Source organism: Arvicola amphibius, chromosome 2 (assembly GCF_903992535.2).
Source record: "Arvicola amphibius chromosome 2, mArvAmp1.2, whole genome shotgun sequence".
Taxonomy (NCBI): Eukaryota; Metazoa; Chordata; class Mammalia; order Rodentia; family Cricetidae; genus Arvicola; species Arvicola amphibius.
In genome coordinates, this window is record NC_052048.2 from 96,752,735 (window position 1) to 96,766,630 (window position 13,896).

The window sequence follows — 13,896 nt, forward strand, 5'->3', positions numbered from 1 at the left end:
TATTATATTTGTAATATTTTATGAAAATACAAACAGTATTTCAGGAGATAGAAAGTCAGCTAAGCAGCTAAGGATGCTGGCCGCTCTTCCAGAGGACTGCAGCTCAGTTCCCAGCATCCCTCAGGATGTCTCACAACTTCCTCTAACTCAATTTCCAAAGAGTCAGATACTCTCTGCTGGCTCCAGTTAGCCTCTTTGCTCATGTGTATACATACTTACATTTAGACATGAACTTATACATAATTAAATGATAACATACATCTTTAAAAAATATACTTACATAGCTGTGAAATTATAAAGAGTTCAATTAAAGTATATTTTTCCAAGTCCTTTCCAGTTCACAGGGATACACAACCAATGCTAACTTCATTTGATTCTTTTTTTAAAAGATTTATTTGGCTAGATTTTTTTTGTGTATCAGTGTTTTGCATGTATGCATGTCTGGGCACCATGTATTGCAATGTGTGGGGGAGCCCTGAAAATAGCATCATCAGATCCCCTGAAACTGGAGTTGCAGATGGTTGTCAGCAGATGGATGGGTGCTGGGAATGGAACCCCTGTTCTGGAAGAGTAGTCAGTGCTCTTAACTGCTGAGGCCATCTCTCCAACCACAGTTGATTCTATTTGTTTCTTCTGCGTTTATAGCTCCAGAATTTGTTAATCACTCATATCTTTCTATTTAAAGCTCTGATACTCATTTTGCAGTTGTACTAGAAGAGCCCCCTTAAGGTAGGGCAATTAACACTGCTGTGAAATGAGAACAAAGTCAGTGGCTTGACTCTACCTTCATAGTTCATTGATAATTTGCCTATATATAAATTCCATGATGAAAATGAACTTCAAAAACTTTCAATTATATTTTTCGCTTTAACAGCCAATGTTATTGATGAGAAGACAATGAAATTCTGATTCTTGTACATTTTGAAAACTCATTATTATCCATGAACACTCACATCATTAGCATCTATGGATGCTCACATCCTTAGCATTCATAGACGCGTACATCATTAGCATCTATGGATGCTCACATCATTAGCATCCATGAATGCTCACATCCTTAGCATCCATGGATGCTCATGTCATTAACATCCATAGACGCTCACATCATTAGCATCCATGGATGCTCACGTCATTAGCATTCATGGATGCTCACGTCATTAGCATACCTGGACACTTATGACCATAGATTCTGTAATCTCAGATGATTATACACTACAAACCCTTTTACTCCACCTCAGCATTATAGATGTTGGGTACTACATCTCTATATTTGTCTATCATTCTAATCTGCCTATATCTACCAGGCACAAGACCTCATTGCTTTAGTTCTACAGAAAACAATCTCTTTGGTCCATGATGGGTTGATGGGGGATAATCGAAGTCCAGGCAATGGGATAAGTATTACACATTCAGATGCTTTCTAAGCATAGGAATGGGTACTTTGATTTTAATCTGGTTGTGTTAGATGATTTTATCATAGTTGTAACCAAACACCCAATAAGGACACGGCAGGAAAATTTATGTTGATTCATAATTTTTAAACAGTTTCATTTCATAATTGTTGGACCCATGGTTTTGGGCAGAACATCATGGTAGTAGAGGCTTATGATAGGAAATTTTTCTTCATGTAAACAGGAAACAGAGAGAATAAGGGACAAGTGACCAGGTATGGCCCCCAAAGACATGTCCCCTGTGACTTCACAAAAGCAAGCCCTACCTCTTAAAGTTCCTATAACTTCCCAACACACCACCACCTGATGGACAACAGGCACTGAGCCTGTGAGCTTGTGCCAGCATTTCAGTTCTGATCTGAATGGACTGGAATTGGCACAAGACACCCCAAAAACTAAGTTATCAGAACAGAAATTTATTTGCCCCAGGGGGACAAGGGCAGTGAATAAGAGACAAGACAAGAGACAGAGGATTAGGAAGATGCACTGTAACATGTGGGCCTGCTAGTTGGGGTGTCTCTCTATAACATGTGGCCTGCCTTTCACCCTGGGTGCCTGGCAGCTTAGCCCCAAGAAAATCACACACAGAGAGTTTACATTAGGTTATAAACTGATTGGGCCCATTAGCTCAGGCTTCGTATTAGGTCTTATAATGTATATTAACCCATTATTCTTATATATGTTAGCCACATGGCTCAGTACCTTTTCAGCAGGATAGGTCACATCCTGTTTCTTCCATGGTCTGGGGCAGAACTGCCGAGGGAGCTTCCTGCTTCCCAGAATTCTATTCTCCATGTCCTACCTCTACTTCCTGTCTGGTTTGTCCACATATCCTGCCTGGCTAATGGCCAAACAGCATTTATTTACAACATAACTGACAGAATATAGAATTGTCCTGCACCAGTGCACCCCAGGGGGAACAAAACAATTGCCTCTGGATAGAGAGGAGACATACATGGCCCATAGGCAAATGAAAGTTGATGAAGGTAAAAGAAAAACACCTCCCACACTCTGTTACAATGAGTTTGATTTTAATGAGTTTAATTTGATTGGGTATGTTAATTAGTATCCAAGAGGGAGCTTTTTGACTGGTGGACTTCAATCATTTGATAACTGGACCTTAGTAGTCTGCCTCAGGAGGAAGTGGCCAAATAAAGGAATAGAGTTAGGAACTAGTGTTAAACTACCTTTAATCTAACAGTTTCTGAGACCAGAGGGAATGGGGGAAAGATAGGGCCTGCCAGATTCATATTTATCATGCTCCAACCTGTTAGAGTCCCTTCAAAACCCTTTATCTTCTAAGATAACCCTAGATCCTCTGAATCTCCTGACCAGTAACTAGAGTGGAAATTTGGATGCTTTGGGCTTTCTTAATTGCTATAAAACTATATTTTACAAATCGCCTTTGGTGATTCTCTCATCTTCTTCTCCCCATCTTTTTCTTTTCTTATTCTTCTTCTTTTTGTTGAAAATAAGTGACTTTTGAGACAGGATCTTGGTTAAGTAACTCAATCTGACCCTGAATTAATGATTTCCCACCCCTACCTCCCACAAACCCTTTTGAGCACATCCCTTTACTATTGTTTATACAGTTTTCCTAGATGGTTTAGGAAGGTCATCATGTGATCAGTCACTCAGTCCCTGTCTTGGGGTAGTCAAGTGTCTTACCTTGTCATGACAAAGAACCTGAGATTTGTCATTTAAACAATAAAAAAAAAAGGTTATTTTCTTACCTTTCAGGAGTCCTAAGATCAAGATGTCAGAAAGTTATTTCTGTAATTTCCAGGCTTGCTTCTTTGTTTTGTTTTGATGGTTTTGGTTGATTTTGCTTGTTTCCTGTTGCTATTGTTGTGTCCTTGTCTGGTGTAATGTCTCACTTTGGCTTCCATGCTAGTTCTTCTGTGATGGGGCTGTGGTGTGTCTTAACAAGTGCTATCAGGACACCAGAGAAGCTGGGTAAACGCCACCCATCTGAGCCCACTTCATTGAATAATCTCTCAAGCAGCAACAATTCAAAATACAACCATGTTCTGGGGAATTAGGGATAACAACTTGGGAATACAAAGATTTCTATTGTTTTGTTTAGTGTGGCAGTGTGAATGGAATTGACTACCTTTGACTCATTATGGGTGGAACTATTAGGAAGTGTGGCTTTGTTGGAGTGCATGTGGCCTTGCTGGAGGGAGTGTGTCCCATGGAGGTAGGCTTTGAGATCTCATATATGCTCAATACTGCCCAGTGAGTCAGTGGACTTCCTGTTGCATGCAAGATGTAGCATTCTCAACGCCTTCTCCAGCATCATGTCTGCCTACTTGCCACCATGTCCTGCCATGTTGATAAGGGGACTAAACCTCTGAAACTATCATCCACCCCAATTGAATGTTTTCCTTTATAAGAGTTACTGTGGCCATGGTGTCTCTTCATAGCAATAGAAACACTAACTAAAAAGTTAGGGAGAAGCACAATTCAAACCATGCCATAAGTACTTCATCATAATGTAATTTTTTTCTCCATTATACAAAATTGCTTATGATTCTCAGCCCCAAATTTCTTCCATAGTTAGCTTTTATCATTGCAGGCTGCTGTCTCTTAGAAATAGGGCATTTCTTGCTTCAAGAAAGAGAAAAAAAGAAAGAAAAATACCCAATCAACTTTTTTGGAACATCTAGAACTTTGTTTAAAAATATAACCAAGGAATGTACTTAATGAAGGAAAAAATATGTGAATTTCTGTACCACAGTGCTGTAATATTTTGGGAGACTGACATACGGACAGCAGCCCACCTTCCTGGTACAGCTTGCTGGTCCCAGGAGCAATATGGACAGAGATCTTGAGTAAAGGACTGTGGCTGTCTGTTTTTAGCCAACAGGAATCCCCTTGGGTGCTGGTCTTTATTTGTCTCCCTCACAAGAGAGGATGGAGCAGTCTCTTGAGTCCGTTCAGCTAAATGCATCTAAAGATATAGACTGGTTAAGACCTTGTGGGCCAGAGATAATTACCGCAGCTAACAAAGGAAAGACTGAAAACCTCAGTAAGCATCTAAGGAAGGAAGTAGATGGGATTAAAAACTTGGAAACAGTTCTGCATTTATTGAAGAGCTGTCTCTGTTCAGGATGAGAGAATCACATGCCACAAATGGCGTGGCTTGGCTTATGTAATAGAGTGTTTTTCAGAGTAACTGTAGCTGGGAAGTGCAAGATCAAGGCAGAGCTGGTGTGCAGGAAGAGTCAAAGAGTTCATGCTCCATGAAGATTGTCACTCCATTCCTGCAGGTGTCACTCTCATGACCCATCCTCCTGAAGATACTTGTAAGACCCTCACATTGGAAGGTGGGACTTTAAACACAATTTTCTAGCCCATACCAGGAATGATAAGGACCAGGGGGATGCTGAAATCTTGACATGATCAGAAAATATCTGAGTGAAAAGCTAAGATGTCATATTTGGTTGACTCTGGAGCTCTGTCAAAACAGGAGGGAAAGCTAAGATGGAGTTATACACCGACTAAATAATCATTAGAAGACATTCCCAAAGCTGTGAAATCTGAGACCCCTCTTTCTCCAAGGGAATGCTGTTCTGTTGTAGGCTGCAGCTGCTGCTTTGTTCATGGGTTACTTCTTCCAAGCTCTCCTGGTAAGTCCTGTTCTCTTCCATGCAGTTACCTAAGTCTCGGTTGTATTAGCTTCATGGGGCAAGAAGTAATTTAATAAAGGTTTTGAAATGTGGGATTTGGAAAAAGAGAGACGAAGGGAAGGGAAGGAGAGAGATGAGGTAAAGAGAAGGGAAGATGAGAGGGGCCTCAAGAAAATTTGTGGTCTTTGTGGTACCACAACTCTCCTCCATGTGTCTCCCCTGGTAGCCTTGGTGCTGCCCTGGCTGTGTTCCCCACTGTAACAGGAGGAGCAGGCTTGTTGGGGTTTCTGTCCTTCCCAGTTCCCACAGACAGTACGCCCCAAAGAAAATCACACAGAAGTCTCCATAAGTTATAAACTGATTGGCCCATTAGCTCAGGCTTCATATTAGCTCTTGTAGCTTATATTAACCCATTATTCTTATCTATGTTAGCCACATGGCTCAGTACCTTTTTCAGCATGGCAGATCACATCCTGCTTCTTCAGTTATCTGGGCAGGACTGAGAAGGAGAGCTTTCTTCTTTCCAGAATACTCCTGTTCTCATTGCCCCGCCTCTACTTCCTGTCCGGTTGTTTTACCTATATTCCGTGCCTGGCTACTGGCCAATCAGCATTTTTTTTAAAAAACATGATTGACAGAATACATACAATTCACCCGCACCACCCCACAGTGCATCTTGTGCCACAAAGCTGGTGATAGTGCACCTGCTCTGAAATTTACCCCCACCTGTGGGTCACCTCCCACCATGTATAACTATTTATTTGAGATTCTTTTCATTTGGAAAAGATAAGCCATCATGAATCTTTTCTTTCTCTACTCTAGTCTCCTCAAATTCTTAACCAATATTTATCTAAACAGCATGCTGGGATGTATGACAGTGGTTGTTGACAGTGGGTGTGGTGGAGGGCTGGTGGGGTGATGGTGGTGGTGGTAAATAGGAGTGGTGACGGCAATAATATATGAGGCATCCCACATTTGTGCTATCCTTTTAAGTATATAAACTATATTTTTTTAAAAAATATTTTTTGGTAAATTGTCTTCTTCCCAGGAAATTGGAAGCTCTTGAAAAGATAAAAATTGTAATTATGTCTTGGCTGAAGTTGAAAGTCAAGGATAGCATCAGAACAAAAAGTCCCTGATTGGGTCAGGATGACATTTAGCCTTTCCATTTGAAATTCAATCATCCACTCCAATGCTAATGATCAAGCATCATGTCTTCCTAATGAGAAAGATTTGATTTTATCCTCTAGCTACAGTATTTACCAGTTAGTTGACCTAGAAAATGCATTTAGCCATTGGGTTTTAGTATCAGAATCCTAAAATAGAGGCTGGAAAGCTACATTCCATAGTTTTATTATGATGAAAGACAAATGATAGAAATTATTCTACAGTTGTATGAAAAACCAAAGGGATAATAGCACATGGGGTTATAGCTGAAATTAAAGTTTGTTAACTTATTTCTTTTCTGACCTCCATAATTTATCAATCAGTCGCAGTTCATGTTGCTGACAATCAATAATGAGTTCAGAGATATTCACAGAACTTACCACCATCCAGGGAAGGGAAGAAAAACTATATAAATAATGGTATTGCTTAGTACTTTAACTTGAGCTTACAGATCACCAGTCACCCTGAAGTTTCCATAGGAAACCTGACCTGCAGAGAACGGCAAAGGATCCATGGTTCCAGGGCACTAACCAGAGAAGCTTATCATGGCTGGACACTATCTGAGGGCTGGTGGTAGAGCATAGTGTGGTCCTTGGGTATGTGGAGCTTTTCAACGACTTGCTGCATGCTCTCCATTCTGCGCATCAGGCACTGATGGAAGAGTTGAGGGGCTATTTTTAGAATTGTGCCTCTTGGGGTGTAGATGTGGAAGAAGATCTGCTACTCTAAGAAAGGTATAACTCTTCCCCCAGAATTTTGAACCCATATTCCCTGCATATCAGAAACCTTCTAGTGGGATGAAGCATCGTTAATACTGCTGTTTTGAGGCACTGGGGAGATCTGTTACAGCTAGGAGAAGGGGACTGGCAATCACTCTGTTGCTGGCAAGGAAGAAACATACAATGGCTGCAGATTTGTTAATGGTGACTCACATAGGATTTTCTGTGCTAGAGGATTGAGAAGTCTAAGTTTCTGGGACCATGAGATTAAATTCTTGCCTGAAGTCAATCACCACAGAAGGACAATCCTGAGCATGGGGAAGATGGGATATTGCTACAAGGACAGGGGTGACAATCCAGCTTGCAGATGCTCTCCCAGAGGAGCCAAGAGAGAATACCGCAAGCTAAAGATGAAGTGTATCTTGAGCAAAGGCAATAAGAAAAACAAACAGGACACAGCATAAAACTAGTCTCTCTTAATGTCTGCAAGACCACTTCCTAAATATAACCCCAGCAGCACAGACACTGAGAGAAAAAAATAATAAATGGGATCTCCTGAAACTGAAAAGCTTCTGTAAAGCAAAGGACCTGGTCAACAAGACAAAATGACAGCCTACAAAATGGGGAAAGATCTTCACTAATCCCACATCAGACAGAGGTCTGATCTCCAAAATATGCAAAGAACTCAAGAAATGAACAAATAATCCAATAAAAGAATGGAGTACAAGCTGGGCGGTGGTGGCGCACACCTTTAATCCCAGCACTCGGGAGGCAGAGGCAGGCAGATCTCTGAGTTCGAGGCCAGCCTGGTCTACAAGAGCTAGTTCCAAGACAGGCTCTAGAAACTACAGGGAAACGCTGTCTCGAAAAAAAACAAAGAATGGAGTACAGACCTAAAAGAGAACTATCAACAGAGGAATCTACAATGGCTGAAAGACACTTAAAGAAATGTTCAACATCCTTAGTCGTCAGAGAAATGCAAATCAAAACAACTCTGAGATTCCATCTTACACCTGTAAGAATGGCCAAGATCAAAAACACTGATGATAACTTATGCAGGGGAACACTTCTGCATTGTTGGTGGAAATGCAAGCTGGTACAACTCCTTTGGATGTCAGTGTGGCAATTTTTCAGAAAATTAGGAAACAACCTTCCTCGAGATCCAGTAATAGCACTTTTGGGTATATATCCAAAGGATGCTCAATAGTGCCACACAGACATGTGCTCAACTATGTTCATAGCAGCTTTGTTTGTCATAGCCAGAACCTGAAAACAACCTAAATGCCCCTCAATTGAAGAATAGAAGGAAAAATATGGTACATTTACACAATGGAGTACTACACAGCAGAAAAAATTAATGACAGCTTAAATTTTGCAGGAAAATGGATGGAGTCAGAAAACATTATTTTGAGTGAGGTAACCCAGACATGGAAAGAAAATTATCACATGTCCTCATTCATAAGTGGTTTTTAAACATAAGCAAAGAAAACCAGCCTACAAATCACAACCCCAAAGAACTTAGATAATAATGAGGACACTAAGAGAGATTTACATAGATTTAATCTACATGGGAAGTAGAAAAAGACAAGATTTCCTGAGTAAATTGGGAGCATGGGGACCTTGGGGGAAGATTGAAAGGGGGAGGGGAGAGGCAGGGAGGGGAGAAGAGAAAAAATGTAGAGCTCAATAAAAATCAATTAAAAAAACTAGTTTCTCCTCTAAAACCCTGAACCCAAGGTATTGCAGTCGATGTGAGGCCTCTGGGACATGTATGCAAAACTGAAGTTTTAAAGTTAACCCAAGTGGGAGTCTTACTTATGTTCAACTACACGGGGGCTGGGAAAGTGCAGCTGAAGCAAAGAAAGTCACATTTAAGACTGAAAAAAAATCCTTCCATTCTTTCCATTTCAGTATTTCTGGCTCTCAGAGGGGAGGAAACCATGCATGCCATGCAATACAAGGGAGGGAAAGTAGAACAGTAGGGAGAGCAGTAAGGCAGAGCGCAACAATAGAAATACAATGTGAGGGGTTTGAAGTCCTCAGACAAGGAATGAAATAGTAGGACTGATTAATATATATCATCAGCTACAGTGGAAATGTTAGAAGCTGTAAAAATTAGATGGGCAATTTCAGCAGGAAGAGAGAATGTGTAAGAAAATAGTGAGATCGAAATTGTATAAGGAACTTGGTGTAGGAGGTCCTTCTGTATTTGTGTTGCTTTCATTGGTTAAAAAAAAGAAACTGCCTTGGCCTTTTGATAGGGCAGTACTTAGATAGGCAGGAAGACAGAACTGAATGCTGGGAGCAGGAAGGCAGACAGGGAGAGCTGCCATAAAGTCGCCAGGTCAGAGACATTGAATCTTTCCCAGTAAGCCACAACCTCGTGGTGATGCACAGATTAACGGAAATGGGTTAGACCAGGATGTGAGAGCTGCCCAAGAAGAGGCTAGATATAATGGGCCAGGCAGTAATTAAATTAATACAATTTCTTTGTGGTTATTTCGGGGGTTAAGCTAGCCAGGCAGTGGGATGTATCCCGCTCCTTCATACTATAGGAACTTAAAGTTAGAACGATAAAAATAAACCAGACTGAATCCCAAAAGAAGATTTTTAAAATATGAGAAAGAATGAAGGGATGGGGGGATGGGAATAATTGAACACCCAAATCCTAAGGGATAATTTCAAATGATCTACAAACAAGTAAAGTCAATTCCAAAGGGCAGCAAAAGAGAAAATTCTAGGAGAAAAAACTGGGGAAAAAAGTCTGTATTAAAACAACAACAAAAAAGAGTGACAAATATCAATAAGGTAAAGAAGGACACCCAGCCCTTTCCATAGCACACACATACACAGACACAACTCACACACACAGCTATACACAGCCTCTCCCATGGCACACACATACACACAGCTTACACACATGTATACACCCAGCCTTTCCCATGGCACACACATACACACAGCTTACACACAAATACACACCCAGCCTTTCCCATGGCACATACATACACACATCTTACACACATATACACACCCAGCCTTTCCCATGGCACACATATATGCACAGCTTACACACATATACACACCCAGCCTTTCCCATAGCACACACATATGCACAGCTTACACACATATATACATCCAGCCTTTCCCATGGCACACACATACACACACACAACTTACACACACAGGTATACAAGCCTCTCCCATGGTACACACATGAACACATTTTACACACATATGTCAAACCAGCCCCTCCCATGGCATACATATGTACACACAGCTTACACACATGTGTATACACAGCCCTTTCTGTGGCACACATGTGCACACATGTGGCTTACATATCTATGTATATACAAGCAAGATTTGGTTTTTTTTTGAAAAAGTGAAAATTAATGAATTAGAACTATAATTAAATATAAGATATCTTAAAGCATGTGTTAATGAACTTTTTAATTAAAATGTTAAGAACTGGTAGTAAATGTGTTTTATTTGAACTGTGTATATGTGAACAGAAGTGTTAGACTAAAAATAGTATGTAACATGCTAAATGCCATGACATTCTCTTCACAATAGAAGCAGCCAACATACAGCTCTCACATTTGAGAAAACTTTCTAATATCAAGAATCTCATTGTGATGTAGTTTAATTATGAGTGTGGTCACTGTTTTTACTATTCAGGTGGTGAATTTGAAGTTTAGCCAAGAGCCCAACTGTAATTCCAGAACAGAAATCTCTTTCTCTCTCCCTCTTCTTCCCTCCCTCCCTCCCTCCCTTCTTCCCTCCCTCCCTCCTACTTTCTCTCCTACACTTTCTAGCTTTGTTCCTCTTCCTCCCCTGTCCCTTTCTTACCCCATCTTCTTTTTACTTTTCAGCTTCTGCATTTCCCTGTAGAAACACATTTTCCTACCTTTCAGTGTTTTGTGGTTAGTGTTCTTTTATTCCCAGATTATGATGCACCCAAGGCTTGTACATCCTGTCTGCCCACACAGAGCAACACAAAGCTCTGTACCAAGAAGTACCTGGACTTGTTTTCAGGTTAGAGTTGGGGAGAAACCCCAAAAGTGCTGGAATAAAGGACAACCAAAGAGATGGAATCACTGGGCAAAGTTGACCATGTCTGCCTTTATAAAGTTCATGAGTATCAAGCAGGAAAGGAAATCATTGATGATATTTAAACACAGAAAATATTTCTATTGGCTGAGATGAGAAAGTTAGAGTATCTTTCTGGGAAGCCGATCCCCTTTGCCTGCAAACAACAAAATTCTAAGTCCAGCACCAGAGCTACCGCTGGGACTGTATCACATAAAGAAAATAACAAGATTCTCTCCAAGAACTACAAACGCAAGAAGTTCCCAGGAGCCAAAAAGAGAATATTTTTCAGGTGCTCGGGAGATGGTTCAGTGGTGAAGAGCACTGGCTGCTCTTCCAGGGGACCTGGGTTTGATTCCTAATACCCACATATCAGCTGACATCCATCTGTAACTTCAGTCATAGGGAATCTGAACCCTTTTCTGGCCTCAGCAGGCACCAGGCAACCATGGGCTGTATAGACATGCATGAATCCAAAGCACTGAAACACATAACATAATAACTTCGTAAAGAGAGCACAACTTGATCTCACATCCTGAAAAGAAGAGGGAATTGAGTTTTTAAGATTTTTTTTCCAGGAAAAAGGTTAAGTTGGCCTTTATCAAATAAAATGGATTTGTGTCTCAGAGAAATGATGTTTCTTAGGAGGGAAGGAAGGACAGTAGAGGTGTGAGGGCAGCTATTTCCACTGCCCACTGGCATAGACAAATGTTCTCTATCTTCGGGGTGAGCCAGAGCCTGGCAGATTTTATGGAACACGGTACAGGAAGATCTCTGACTGAAAATCTGGAGAGAGTTTGCCAAAGTTTGATAAGTTCCACCCTTAATCCTTTTCTCCTTTCACGGTAAAGGCTGCTGTGTTGATGATCTTGACTGTTGATCTGATTGGATCTCGAATCTCCACCTTATCATGGCGTCTCTAAAGATAGCACCAGAAAGCACTAACAGAGTGGGAGAAGCTCCCCCAGAAAGCATGACACATTTCAGAGTCCAGACATAGCTACGTTAATGGGAAAACTGACTTGCCAGGGCTTTGCTCTTGCTGGCGAGCATAGCCATACTGCTGATGCTGCATCCTTTGCTATCATTGGAAGAACCTCAATGCTTTGACCTTTCAACACGTCCTGAAGACCAGTACCTCCCCCCAGGAATCCACCAGCACATGACTGGGACTGCTGAGGCTTGTGGCCTCATGAATTCAGCAGCTACTGCATTCTACGTTCTCAGGGTGCAGCTGGCCTCTGATGGACTAAAAGTCCCTTAGATTTCAGTCATCCTATTAATCTCTGGAATACATATTCATGATATAGACTCTGAAACTCTGGAGAAATGTAAGGCACCTTCCACTTTTGTGAATCTTCCCAGGAGATGCTGCCAGTTCCCCTGTGATTTCTAAGTAACTGGTTAGGATGAGAGGACTCCCAATCTTAGCATGTTCAATTTCTTTTGCATGTAGACACCGTAGTAAATTGTATCCCTTCACCCTGACTCACGGCTGAGGCTGTTTTCTGGAAACAGAAGAATCATTTGGCAGATGCACTTAGTGTTTATTCTTTTGATTTAGCCGTCTTTACCAGCGATGTCATTTGGAAATGATGGCGAACTTGTAAGTGGTTTGTCAAGGCTGGACAGGACGGCTGTGGAAACAGAGTGGGAGAGAATATCAACAATTCCATGGCAGTTTTTGTGGGTGAAACAGAATGATTTTCCTGAATAAGATAATGGGGAAATGTCCAGAATAATCACTCCAGAAAGGAGTATATGAGAGAAGCGACAGAAAAACAGCCGATGATCCTGAATAAACTGAGAGCAATCAAAATGCAGTCTAATGAGAAGAGAGCAAATTGCTCTCAACTTTTTCAGATAAAATTGAAAACATTTCCATGGCTACCAGTAAGGAAAGGATTTCATAAACAAGGACTGAGAAGCATTTACTGTAGGAGAACGGAAATTTAATTAATTGTTTTAGCAAAAGAATTCTGTTTATTTAGAGAGCTCATTAAGAGAACCAAATGTCAAACCACAAATTAGAAATAATCCATACTTCATCTCTGTCTGACTTACTTCTATATACTTTGTGTTTTTTCATACTGCAGACACCAAATTTTCCTTAACCAATTGTTGATCATGGTACTAATTGCATTTGGATAATTTGTATCAAGTAGCTGTGCTAAACTTGTATTGATCCTTTGATTGATTGCTGGGATCATTGTGGAAGTTTTTATGTATACAACTGTATTATTAAAAGCTTCACTTAATCCTTAAGGAAACATTTTTTGGGCTTACTATTTTCTCCCTTTCCTCTAAGAGCCATTGACCTCCAGAAGAAAATAAATCATAAGTTCAGTTATAACCTGTTAGTCGGTCACCACCAGGTGTGTTTTTGGAAGGGTCTCCCTTGCTGATTGTTCTCAAGGTTAAGATCATTTGAGACTCTTCCTAGTTCTGCTATGTATTTGTCTTTTCAAGAAGCACCTTGTGGACTGGGGATGTGGCACAGCTGATGGGGTGATTGTCTAACACACACAAAGCTCTGGGTTCAATCACTAGGGTCACATAAATTTGGTGGGGTGGTCCATCCCTATAATCCTAGCATTTGTCATCTGAGGGAGAAGGATCCGAAGTTCAAGATTATCCTCGGCTGCTGAGAGAGTTTGGGGGAGACCTGGACTTGGTTAGATCTCATTTAAAGAAAAGTTGCTACTGAAATCAGCATGACAATTTTCCCCTTTGGTGTCATTGTCTGACCTAACTGGGTTTGGAATGTTGGTGAACCTTGACTGTGATGGTCCTTCTATGGACATGGTGCAGTATTCTTCCCTTTCTCTACAGCTT